This window comes from Piliocolobus tephrosceles, chromosome 3, assembly GCF_002776525.5.
Source record: "Piliocolobus tephrosceles isolate RC106 chromosome 3, ASM277652v3, whole genome shotgun sequence".
Lineage (NCBI taxonomy): Eukaryota > Metazoa > Chordata > Mammalia > Primates > Cercopithecidae > Piliocolobus > Piliocolobus tephrosceles.
This window is the reverse complement of record NC_045436.1, coordinates 46846112-46859150: the sequence shown is the minus strand read 5'-3', so window position 1 is coordinate 46859150 and position 13039 is coordinate 46846112. Positions and strand designations below refer to the sequence as shown.

At 35.0% G+C, this 13039-nt stretch overlaps 1 protein-coding gene across 6 annotated transcripts in view; it reads right to left on the bottom strand.

Annotated features, from left to right (window-relative positions):
- INPP4B (inositol polyphosphate-4-phosphatase type II B) overlaps positions 1-13039 on the bottom strand; it is an 840917-nt gene that overhangs the window by 748521 nt on the left and 79357 nt on the right. The window lies entirely within an intron of this gene.

Sequence of the window (13039 nt, the reverse complement as noted above, 5' to 3'; positions counted from 1 at the left end):
TTTATCAGCCACATTTTCCTGTACATCCTCTGAGAGGTCTTTGAAGAAAAGCAAATTTTCCTTTTTTCCTATGAACAAAGGAAGGAACAGCATGTATTAATAGAGAGTTACTAGAATTCAGTGACCCAGGAAGCACTTCCTAAATATCTCTTTGAGCCAGGCATAGAGTGAGGATCTATAGATCTGGTTCAGAAGAGTATAAATAATTTCTTACACACCCTGCCTAGGCGGAAGCAGCTCTGTGCAGAGGAGAGCTCCAAGTCTCAAGACATGTGATAAAGCCTTTATTCTGACAGAATCAGAACTTTTTAGTAAGAATAAGCATTTTACTGAGATGTAATGTTTAAAAAATACTCAACACAAAGTTTTATAACACCGTTCTTACACCAACCAGATTTGGACTTATACCAATTAGTTATATCTTGTTATAATAAAGTGACAATTTTATTTCAAATGCTTACTTTTTTCAAGGTTAAACTTATAAATGTACATGGAAGAGTGGTCAACAATAATGATGTAGTATGTCTTTGTCATTCTCGTTATCATACAATATTTAAATATATCCAACATTACTTGGTAGCTAGCCTGATATTGTTGGATTACTCATACTCTTGAACCTACTTTATAGTGAAGCTATAATTGATTTTCTATTAACATACTGATTGTCATTTCAACATCAGCAATCTAGCTGGTATGGTGAAGACCAGGTCAGGAGAATCTCTCAAAACATGAGAATCTCTCAAAACAAATGTGCATATTGATTCCCCTCTCTCTCCATTTGCTCTTGACCAGATTTAAGGCTTACTGTGATCTAGGGACACTTGGGAGTATATGTCTTTTCAAATAGAGATAACCCGAAAGCTTCCATAAATTTATTTTAAGGATTAATTTTACTGTTGAAACCTCACCTATAGTAGGATATGCTTCTCAAAGAAGAAATAAAACATTTTAAATAGTTTTCCTTATGTACAAAAAAGATGAACTTTGTATCAGTATGACTATGACCAAGAAAATATTAAGAACAATATCATATCTTTTTTTGTGCAAATTACTACAAAAAGCTAGTACACTTATTACATGTAATTTTATTTTAAACACTCTGAAGATAGCATTTACCACTTTCCGGAAATCTCAAGTATAATTCTCCTTCTACTTTCTTTCATTTCCTTCCTTTTTTCACAAATGCCCAATCCAGCTCTTAATAATTTTTAAGAAAAGCCTAGAAGGCATTACTTTTGTGACTGATTTCCACCTTCAGCAACTGAAAAATCAGAATCACGATGGTGCAATTCCAAGTAAGTTCGTATTTAACGCCATAGATGCCAATTGTGATTGTTTCCAAACTTGCTGATCTGGAATGATGAGCGTGAATTTTTCATTCAGAATTTCGCTTTATACCTTTAGTAATTCCCTGGATTCTCAAACATAACTCCAAAATATTATTAGCTACGGGTTTCTTTCGCATTCAATTTGTCAAGTAAATGAGTCCTGCTGTTCTCTAGGACTTCTTTTGCTAGTGCGCTTTTTTATTTGGGCTGAAGTAACAGTGACCCCAAGTAATAAAGCAACAAAAAGAATTGCTTGGAACCCAAATCATGTGTCTATATGTGAATAAACCTAATGCATGTTGTGGTATATACCTGCTTTTTCTTTCATTCTGTATCTCCTCCCTGCCTACGCCAATATTCACTCTCATGTTGTATCTTTTTTAACAGTTACGCCATATCCAGTCTTTAAAAATCCTTGCAGTAGCATTTTAAACACAGGTCTATGTTACTTAGCAAAATATATTCTTTCCCAAATCAAAAACATTTTTTTAAAAATTCAAAGTTATTATCTCAGGGTATGGGGGTTCTTGTACTCATTTGTCAACTTTAAAATATACCCATATCTGTAACATGAACGGATTCAGTCTCAAAATGTGGTTTGACTAGTGAATTTGATTGGAAACTCATTCCTGATTTAGTGAATTTATTAAATATGATGAGGTATTGAGAATAGGCATCAGATTAAATTGCTTAATGATTCTTATATAGCTAAACTCTGATCCATGGACTTTTTGTGTATTCACAGCAGGCCCAGCAATAGACTGACATGTGTACAGAAAAGCATGGACTACAAATATCTTGCATTTGTATGGCACATCACAATTTATAATTACTTAATTTCTTATGATTTATACCTGCTTCATATTGCACCTGCCTCAAAGGGTTGTAAGGATTAAATGAAATAATGTGGGTGACTCCTGCACACATATTTCAATCACAATGAATGGGAACTCTCATTCTGATGACTGATCCCATTTTCCTCTATAGGTGGTACACATTTCTATCTATCCTCATAAATCTGCTAATCTTTTATTTAAGCTAGCATTGAAATTAAATAATAGTTACTTTCATTCACCTAGAGTTTTCTTTCTGAAGGGCATTGAGTGATTTACAGTGCATGAATTCCTCAGACTACATTCTATGTCTATATCATTGTCTGTTTCTGGACCCTATATTTCACTAGGATCAATTAAAAATAATATTGTATTGACTTCATATGAACTTTTTCAAACAAATTTTTAATTTGTGCTTAACTATCCAGTTCATTGAAAATTATATTTTCTCTTCAAGATGCCTCCTCTGTCAGCAGTCTCAATTAGTCCTATTTTTCCATTACTTCCAATCACAAAGCTGTAATTTTGACTCCTTTTAAAGAGTTATTGTAAAACAGACTAAAGAAAAAAATAAAGAAACTCTTACTTCTGAGAGCTGAAGTTCCCTTCTGAGAAAGGATGGAATACTCTACATAAAGCCAACAATCACAGACATAAAATTAATCTGGAGCCATTCACCAACTATTTTTTTAAACTGGCTTTAATTAATTTGCTTTTAAGAGAAATAAAATACTAACATGTGATCAGTATAATAGTTTATCCTGTTAACTTTGCCCTATAAAATATTTGCTTGGTCTTCAGCAAAAAGCCAGAATCTCAACTATTTGGAGAATATTTTTAGTAGCATAATTACAATATATACTCTTTAAAAATAGAAAATGTTTTCGAGCTTTAGTAGTATAACAAACATTGGTAGTTTCTCACCCAGAAATTGTTCCCCACAAACACCTTTGTTACTGCTCACAGAATCTCAATTTCGTTTAGGTGTTGTTCATTAAACCCCAATTTTTACTAGGTATCAAATCCTCCAATGGCCTCATCTCTAGATCCAGTCTCAGTCCTAGACCCTGGAGGGGAATCATAATTTGTCCAGATCCTCTTGCTAGTGATTGCTTTATTCTGAGGCATATGATATAGTGCAGGCGAATGAATGAGACAAGAGAAAAAGTCTAATGAGAAGATTCTAAACAGAGATGAAGAGGAAAGAGTTCCTCTTTTGCTCCTCAATGTTGCCATGTCTACATGTTATGAAACTGTAGCAGCCATTTTGGGACCATGAAGGAGGTAACCTGAAGCAATAGCCTGAAAGGAATTGCTGAAGATGGCAGAGTAGAAAGATGAAAATAAAGTAAGATTTTCATGACATTAGAAAGCTGCAGAGTTAACAAAATTGAAACTGCCTTACCTCTAGCATTCTTGCTAGGTAAGACAATTAATCCTCTTATTATTTAAGATACTCTAAGTTGAGATCCTAATACTGGCAGCCAAAATCATCCCAACTAAGCTACAGCAATATCATCTTATAAGATCCTTGATAACAGCTGTAAGATACCTAACTTTACTGATTAAAAGTGGAGGCTCCTTCTCTTACTCTATGGCATTCTGAGCTCATTCTCTATCAGCTCCAAACTCTGTGGGCATGGATTATTATAATTTAGAAAGGAAAGGTGATTCAAAGTATTAGGCATACTAATAGATATGTCAAATATAAATGAGTAAGGACAATACATTATAATCATAAGAAAAGAGTATGATAAAGAACAGACCTGAATTAATAGCTTTTGTAAAATTTATCATTTTGGATTGCCTACCCAGAACTAATGAATTTTTAGGATAATCTGAATTAGGCACATGAAATTGTAAATAACAATGGTAGTATAGAATAATGGCTAGAAATGGCCAGGATGAGATGTAATAAGTATAAACGTAAAGTCATAGATTTATGTCCCAGAAAATGCAGTGTACAAATTTTGGAAAGATCTAAAAAGGAGTCCTGCTGGTTTTACCAGTTTCCAAATCTGGTACATAATGAATAGTATTATATGGCTGCAATAAACGTTATGGTATCTTACCTTCATTAATTGAGTATAGTGTCTAGATTTATGGCTTCCAGGCCCAGATAGATATCAAAATTATGTGCAGAACTTTTAATTAGTAAATTTTATTTTAGAGTAGTTTTATGTTCACAGCAAAATTGAGTGGAAAGTACACAGAGTTGTCATATATCCCCTTCCACTACAACACACAACCCTGATATTGTCATTAGACTGAACTCCTTCTCTAGCCGACTACAATAGATTGGTATATTTTTTTACAATGGATATCTGCAATGACCCATCATTATCACTCAAAGTCCATAGCTTACTATGGGTCTGTTCTTGATGTACATTCTATGGGCTTTCACATATATGTGATGACATATACCTAGCATTGCAATATTGTACAGAATAGCTTCACTGCCCTAAAAATCCTCCGTGCTCTGCCTATTCATCCCTTCTTCCCTGAAACTCTTGGCAACCGCTAATCTTTTTACTGTCTCCATAGTTTTGCCTTTTCCAGAATGTCATATAATTGGAATCACACAGCATATAACCTTTTCATGTTGGCTTCTTTCCCTTAGTAATATTTATTTAAACTTCCTCCATGTCTTTTTCTAACTTGATAGCTCATTTCTTCTTAGCACTGAATAATTTTCCATTGTCTGGATTTACCACAGTTTATTTATTCACTCACCTACTGAAAGACATCTTGGCTGCTTCCAAATTTGGGCAATTATGAATAAATCTATAAACATCCATGTGCAGGTTTTTATGAGAACATAAGTTTTCAGTTCATTTGGGTGTATACCAAGAAGCATGATTGCTGGATCTTAGGGTAAGAGTATATCTAGCTTTGTAGCTACCTCCCTGTCTCCCAAAGCATTTTCACTATTTCGTATTTTCACCATTTTGTATTTTCATCAGCAATGAATGAAAGTTCCTATTGTTTCTGTAGTGCTTTTTTAAAATACCAATCTCTGGGCCCAAATCCAGACCTAGTGAATCAGAATATTTTTGGATCGGACTTGGCTTTGTGCATTTTTTAAACTCCATAGGCAACAGGCAGTGACACTGGTCTAGATTCTAGATTAAGGAAGATTTGTTGTACTTAGCTCTGAATAGATCTCATCAGTGGGACATTATTTAGTCCTGGAATAATAGTTTTTTTAAAAAAGATATTTAAAAATTGAAGTGCAGCCGAAGGAAGCGAACCATAAAACTGAAGAATCTTGCAATCATAGCATAGGATGAGTAGATGAAAGACCAAGGATATTTGGTCTAGAAGTGAAAGGACATAGGGGGAACCCATAAAAGGAAGTCACATATTTATGCTGAATATTTAAGGCTTGACATGTGAAGAGTTGCTGTCATTTGTTATCTCTGAAATAAGACTTAGGGAATTAATGTATGAACGTTACAAGGCAAAAGAATCTCAGACCACTAGATAGAAAACTTTTCAAGTCATTAAGTATTCAGCAATGAAAAGGACTGATTTTGGAAAAGAGTGAATGATCTCATAACTGTAAGTTCTTCCAGAGGCCCATGACAGTACAGAATAAAATCAGGAAGGTTGTAAAGGGGACACTCACCCTCAATGGGGAGTGGATTAGAGAACTTCTAAGGTTCCCTTGGACTCTGTAATTCTATGATATTCTGAGCAAATATATCACATAGAGATGACAGAAACATGACAAAGAAACCAAACTTGAAATCCATTTGTTAAGGCCGGGCGCAATGCCTCACACCTATAATCTCAGCACTTTGGGAGGCCAAGGTGGGAGGATCACCTGAGGTCAGGAGTTCGAGACCAGCCTGGCTAACATGGTGAAACCCCATCTCTACTAAAAATACAAACATTAGCCAGGTGTGGCGATGTACACCTGTAGTTCCAGCTACTCGGGAGCCTGCAGCACGAGAACCGCTTGAACCCAGATGGTGGATGTTGCAGGGAGCTGAGAAATGTGCCATTGCACTCCAGCCTGAGTGACAGAGTGAGACTCAGTCTCAAAAAATAAAAAAAATAAAAAATAAATCACTTGTTAAAAGCCTTTCATTGTATAGATAACAATTGCTAATACTAAGTGAACAACTACTATGTGACTGTCTCTTTATGCATGCTATTCTTAATTCTTACAGAAACACAGAAAGATGAGATGGCTATTATCATTTTATAGATGAGGAAAGCAAGTTTCTCAAGAGTTAGTTTGACTTACTTGAAGCATTTAACTAGTATGTAGAAGAAAAAGCACTTGAATCAATGTCTTGCCAAAGCCAAACCCTTAATGACATCTCAGAGAAGTTCTACAAAATATACACTAAACCCCTGTTTTGTGTTCAAGATCAATGATCTGCCACCAATGTTAATTTTCAACCTTGGTTTCCTTCCAAGTTCCAAGTTTCCTAGCAACAAGGCTTACATTAAAGTGGTTTTTTCAGATTCCAACACCATTTCGTCTTCTCTCTACATCTTCCTGAACCCAAACTCTATTAGAAAACTAGTCCAAATCCTCCCACCTGAAATCTGTGTTGACATCAACTCAAAATGAATTACTTATCCCAAGAAGCCTCACTGCATCTTATATTAAGTCTCTCCTAGTACTTAAAATGTTCTGCTTTGCATGAATTACATGTGTGTGTATGTATTGTCTAATAACAATTTTTGCATGTGTCTCATTTCTTCTACTAAGTTCTAAAATTCACTCCTAAGTTCCCCTGAAAAGTTGAATATAACACAAGGCACATGGTAAACAATCAATACATTTTGATTCAATAAACGAATGGAGCAAACATACTTTGCCACAAAAAGGTTACGTGATTTGTCCAAGATCACAAAGGTAATTTGGCTCTCAACCAGAACTTACCGCAGAGCTTATATAGAGCTTTTTTAAAAAAATAATTTTAAATTGTCCTGTGAAGCAATTCTGGTACATACTTAGACAATAAGAAACAAAAAAAGAACATGTGACTTATTGATTCAGCTCTCCAAAGGGCAGGAGAAAAGGGGGGCTTTTTCCTAAACTTAAAAAAAAAAAAAGTTTAAGGAAAGTCCTCTGATTTTCTTCTCTGAAGAAAGAAAACCAAAAAATCTATTTGTTGGCATTTTTATGATATTTTGCCTCAGTTAATTAAAGCCAAGCTAAAGTACCTCAAACCAAGATCTGTCAGTGCAGTCGCTAAATATACAATTGCCAAAGTTCACAAATATCCAGAAACCTACATTTCTAATTAAGTAGATAGTATCATGGAGTTGAGAACACATTTTCTGAACAAATAAATCTGGAAAATGCTATTCGTATGCCATCATATTTAAGAAGAGCAATAAATCATTTTAACAGCTTCTCTGCCATGTCACACATGGGGAAGACAAAATATCTTTTAACTAACAAAAGAGATCAGAGAGGAAACTAAAATCAGAGATCTTGGTAGAAAAACATAGCAAAAGGATATAAATTATTGTAAAAGGTTATTGTTTTATTCAAATGGACAATTTACATAAATGACCAGCTGTATACTTGAAGTTAGTGGCAACACATGTAAAAGCCTGCAAAACCAATTCCAGAGATGAAATCAATTATGCTGAAGAGCCACAATACTCTTAAAGAGCAATCAATTAGGCTGAAAATTCATACTTTCAACTACTGACTCAAAAAACTGGGAAAGTCATGTTACATAAAAACAGCTAATTGAAAAAAAAAAGTGAATCCCATCATTTTAATGATTCTACCTATTCTTACATTAAATTTTGTATAAAACCACTGAAAATCAGATCTTTTATGAAGAAAAGTGTTCCCTGAACAAACCGTGCTTTTTCTTTTATCTTTGGCCTAGCAATGGTGTTACCACATCCAGGAACATCATTAGCAATTATTTCTCTCTACCCTTAACTCTTTTATTTTGCCTAAATTGTACTCATTCTTTAAGTTTTAGATGACGAGTTATTACCTTCAAGAATTCCTCCCTGAATGTTCTTCCTAATGCTGGGTTAGGTATTCCCCAAATGAACACTAGACCTAGCACCCTGGTCTCACCCACTAATATAGTACACATCACAGTGTTCTGTTATTTCTTATTTATTTGTATTCTCCCCCAATCTTGCAACATGAACACACACTTACACAGAAGCTTCTTTGGCCCAGGATGTAGCATCCACTATCTCCCCAAGAACACAATATAGACATAATTATTTTGCTTATATAAATACACTGTCATAAAAATAAGTAATTTTTATTTTTTGCTTTTTGCTAAAAAATATCCACACCTTACTGAACATTTGTAATTGTATTCTGCAGCCTTCTCCATTTTGTCTCTTGGTCATGCTAACAGGAGCCCTCAGTCCTTCTGCAAGTTGGAAAATGTGTTGAAGTTTTGTGCATAGGTTCCTTTTGACATTTTCCATATTGATCTCCCCATTTGAGAATAGAGAAAAGGTACTATATCATATAATTTATTTCAAATTGGTACCATGAAATCCTTTCTACAGAAAAACATACATCAGTGTGTGGCCAAGATTGAGAAATGTGTTCATTTTAGTATTTACACCAATATTTACCAAATAACTGAGTCATATTTTTTTCTACTAAATTTGACTTTTATAAAAACACTGTTCACAGTGGATGCTATTGCAATAATTGTTGTAAGAGATTTTTAAAGCCCAACCTGTGATAGAAAACTTCAATTGAAAGTCATTGTCAAGTTGACCAAGCACTTGTGATATTTGTTTCTATTCCTACACATTGACAGAAATAGAAAGATTGTGCCAGCCCTTTTTGTCGGATATTACATTAAGTAAATTACATTAGGCATTCTCTGTTAAAAGGGAACATTGGGGCAGCCCAGACTTTTTATATATTCAAATACAAATCAGTCACACTTAGACACTTAAGACAAGATAACATAATTCTAGCCAAGGGTGGAGCATAAACCATTCCCAAAACCTCTCAAAATACAGCAGGGCCAGCTGTGTAGATATGGGAACTAGACAGATTATGGTTGCTAGCCAAAAATGATCATTTCTGATCTTCTAGAGTCAAAATGAAACCCTGACACTATTGGATGTAAAAGAAAAATGTGTCGCATGACTTGGGGTTGACTTCCCTTAATCTTCTCAGGCAGAGAGAGCTGCCTGTGATGTTACGCCAAATGCACACACACCATGCTTGATCTCGTTTGTTCATTTTGATGCACTCTACATACTCTACATGTCTGTGTTATGTGTCCTGACTCTCATTCTGCAATTCCCTCAAATTTTGTAAGCATCTTAGAACCTTCAAGGCTCATGGAAACACTGGTTAATACTAGAGTGGAGAAATAGCCATCACCCTATCCACCTCACTTCTCTGACTGCACCCCCAACCCAAACACACACACAAATACGTATGCACAGAGTTTCCCTAAGTTCAGAAGAAAAACTTTGGGAAGACAGATCGCCTTAGTGATAAAAATTTTCGGTATAATTATGGGAACCACCATAATCCTGTGAGGTGAGCTTATTCAAGAGTAAAAATAGCTGTCCTGAGTGACACTGCATCTGGATAAAGCTCGCTTACGACACATTGCTGAACAGTAAAGCAATCCTACAAGAAGCACTTTTCAGCAAGTCAGACCAAATTTGTCCATGAATTTCCCTGTCTTGTTAGTTTAGATCTAATCCACTGCAGTATACTTTTCTAACAGACATCAACAAGTACGTTATCTTCCATCATCACTGAAGTAGAAAGCATTCTATATGTGGTGTGGTGTGTGTGCCATATATTTATTTGAAGAGGATGTGTGAGCAGGAAGAAACAATATCAGAACAAGAATGAAATCTTAGCAGCTAGCTGTGTCATTGCTATGGTCTGAATGTTGAAACTGGATTGCCAATGTGATAGCATTAAGAAGTAGGGCCTTTAGGAGGCGATTATATCATGAGAGTAGAGTCTTCACAAATGGGATTAATGATCTTATAAAAGAGGTGTGAGGGAGCTGTCCATTCTTTTTGCCCTCCCACCTTCCATCATGGGAGGACACAGCGACAGGGCGCCATCTTGGAAGCAGAGAGCAATCCTTACCAAACACCGAATCTACTGCTGCCTTCAGTCTGGACGTCCCAGAGCTGTGAGAAATAAATTCCTGTTGTTTACAAGTAACCCAGTATAAGGTATTCTGTTATAGCCACGAGAATAGACTACAATTGTCATCTTGGAGAAGTCCTTTAATTTCTCTAAGCCGCAGTTTCTACTCACTTGCACCTACATTATCTTATTTCAATTTTAAATAATATTGTTAAAATTGCTTAAAAGCTTACATTTAAATATATTCTAAGTCTCTCTCCAAGTATGTTAACTTATTAACACTAACAGAAGTCTTTCATAATTTTGTAAAAGTCATTAACACATTTTACTGATAAAATTAAAATGGCAAATTTAAGAGAAATAATATTTCGATAGATATTAATTAATTTTCCCCTTGATTAGATTTAACACTAAATAACAATATGCAAAACCAAGAAACAAGCAACAGAACATTATGAAGAACCAATATATTGTCCTAATAAACAGGATGGAAGAGTTTCACCAGAAAAATCAACCCATGATTGAGAAGGGAAACTGAGCTTGAGAATTACAACATAATATAACATCAGATCTTAAAGAAAAACCTGGAAGCCAAAAATATATTCCAATTGTACTTGTTGCTTTTCTAAAGAACAAATAAATAATATCTAAGGAAGTAGGAAACTAGTAACCACCAATCAGTGTGCTAGCTGTGTCTATTACCACAGTAAAAGTGATGCCTGAACCAATTTTAACTATGGTTCAATTTTTATGCCATACATCTCTGCAGCTAGGAAATTTTCTAAAGACAAGATTACAAATTTTGATTTGTAAAATTTTTTTTAAAAATCAGCAAAGAAGTAATGTCAATAGTCGAGACATGAAATTATATAAGTTCTCATAAAATTGAAACAGAAAGGAAATTCTGTAAAAAATTAATGATTCAACATACTCATTGATGCTGCCTAAAAGCTCAATCTGCTCTTTAAAATTCTTTGAGCTTATTCATTTTAAGATGTTTTATTTCAAGTTCAAAAAGTTATGACAGAATGCTAATTTTATTACTTAATTTATGAGAGAGTAAATTTTTCTTTCCTCCAAAAAGTTTTATCACATCCTCAAGATATTTTTTATCCCTTCTTGATGTGTTAGACAAGATTACGTATGCATATGCAATAAAAATATATAATTTACATCTGAAATACAAACTGCATTTAATCTGTACTTTGTAAGTAAAAACTCACAAGCAAACCAAAAACAACAGAAGCTCTTTTCTCACTAAACTCTTAGGTTCATTTCTTGACTTTTAAAATGGTAGTTGGAAAAGTATATGAATGAACACATACATCAAACAGATACTGAAATCCTCAAAGGTCATTTCTTGCTTTATACAATAATAAAATTTCAAGGCAACTGTCAGAAAATAGCTGGCACAGCACCACACTGGGCTGACATCAAAGAAGGTGTTGATGTTATAGTCACTGTCAAATAAAAAAAAAAAAAAACCTTAGTTGGGGCTCTAATGATACTGAGATCCCACCCTGTGAACATAACCATCTTGTTTTGACAAGAACAAAGAGAAAGTAACTGTTCTCCTAGGAACATATCGGAATTCATAGCAGCCATTATTCCTCCAGGGATGTTTCTGAGAGAGGATAATGTCCTAAATCTCTGAGGATTTCTTTATTATGCAACACCCAGCATTAGTTTCCATCCTCTACCCCACCCTCCCACCTCCTGCCATTAATGTTAATCAAGATCTACTCTGAAAACAAGAGATCCTTAACAGGCTGGAGATCCTCAGATACACATGCTAGAACACGGAGGTTAAGGCTAGACCATGGAGGCTCTTAAATATGAGGTTAAAAAGTTTGCTTGGTTAGAAAGGACAAAGGGAACCATGAAACTCATTAAGGCTAGGGACATATGAAATTTACTCTCTTAAGAGTAAATAATCTACTCTGGGGATGGTGCAATCAGGGTGTTTGAAAAAAGTGAAAAAGATTTGGTGGAATTGCTTTGACAAATATCCTAGAAAGTAAGAGAAATAAGAGATTAAGCCACAGTGAGGATACAGCAGAGGTGAGAGATCATCATGCTGCACAGACCTCAATCCAAAAAACGTAATGGCATTCTTCAACAAAGCTTGGTAACCTGACAGTGAAAAAAGCTGATAATGGAATGACCCCAAATTAGAGATGACCAAGGCAATGAAGATATTGAAGCTTTTAAAATGTTAAGTATGGATCCAGAAGCACAGGTGAGGGAAATGAGGTCTACAAGGTGCTTATGGGTGGGGGTGGCACTGAAGGGGTGAATGTGTAACTCTGCAAAATAAAATTACACAGGAGTTGTGACCACCTAAGTATGTCTTCATTATGCAACACCCAGCATTAGTTTCCATCGTCTACCACACAGCAAGCAGTAGACTGCACCAAAACACTCTCTCGAAATACAGTACAGAAATTCAGATTGGACCAACCACTTTGACTGCATTTAAAGATTGTAATGGAAAATCAGTAGACAGGTGGAAGGTGGTCCTTGTAATTGAAAATAGGTGTATTTCCCCACTGTCCTCCTAACAATCATGTGAGAGAGAATTTGCTTGAAGATAAAATTAACAAAACAGAATGACTTTGATGGATCCAGAAAACTAAGGATTTTCACTGCTAACCTCATTATTTCTGTCACTTCTAAGGGAGATATCAGTAAAACCAGTTAACAGTATAGTATGCCAACATCTTTCTTTTATTTATATAAACATGGACTAAAATCCAGCATTATTTTTCTGATCATCTCTTATAAGC